Genomic DNA, 236 nt, shown 5'->3' on the forward strand with positions numbered 1-236 from the left:
TCCTTCTTGTCAATTTATCTCGCAAGGCGGAAAAAACAAAAACGAGGGGTGCAACACGAGGACTTCCCAGGAGGTCACCCATCCTAGTACTACTCTCGCCCAAGTACGCTTAACTGCGGAGTTCTGATGGGATCCGGTGCATTAGTGCTGGTATGATCGCACCCATCAAACTAATTACTTAAAATTCATATAATCCTTGAGCGACATACTAGCGTCCTTCCGATCCCAATCCAAAC

The 236-nt window shown here is 46.6% G+C and overlaps 1 non-coding gene across 1 annotated transcript; it reads right to left on the minus strand.

The window, feature by feature from the left end:
• Positions 1–45: 45 nt before the first annotated feature.
• On the minus strand, positions 46–164 carry LOC118345469. Its single transcript, XR_004798997.1, has one exon. It is a non-coding gene; the product is annotated as a 5S ribosomal RNA (ribosomal RNA).
• Positions 165–236: the final 72 nt, after the last annotated feature.

Source organism: Juglans regia, unplaced genomic scaffold (assembly GCF_001411555.2).
Source record: "Juglans regia cultivar Chandler unplaced genomic scaffold, Walnut 2.0 Scaffold_2725, whole genome shotgun sequence".
NCBI classification, from domain to species: Eukaryota; Viridiplantae; Streptophyta; class Magnoliopsida; order Fagales; family Juglandaceae; genus Juglans; species Juglans regia.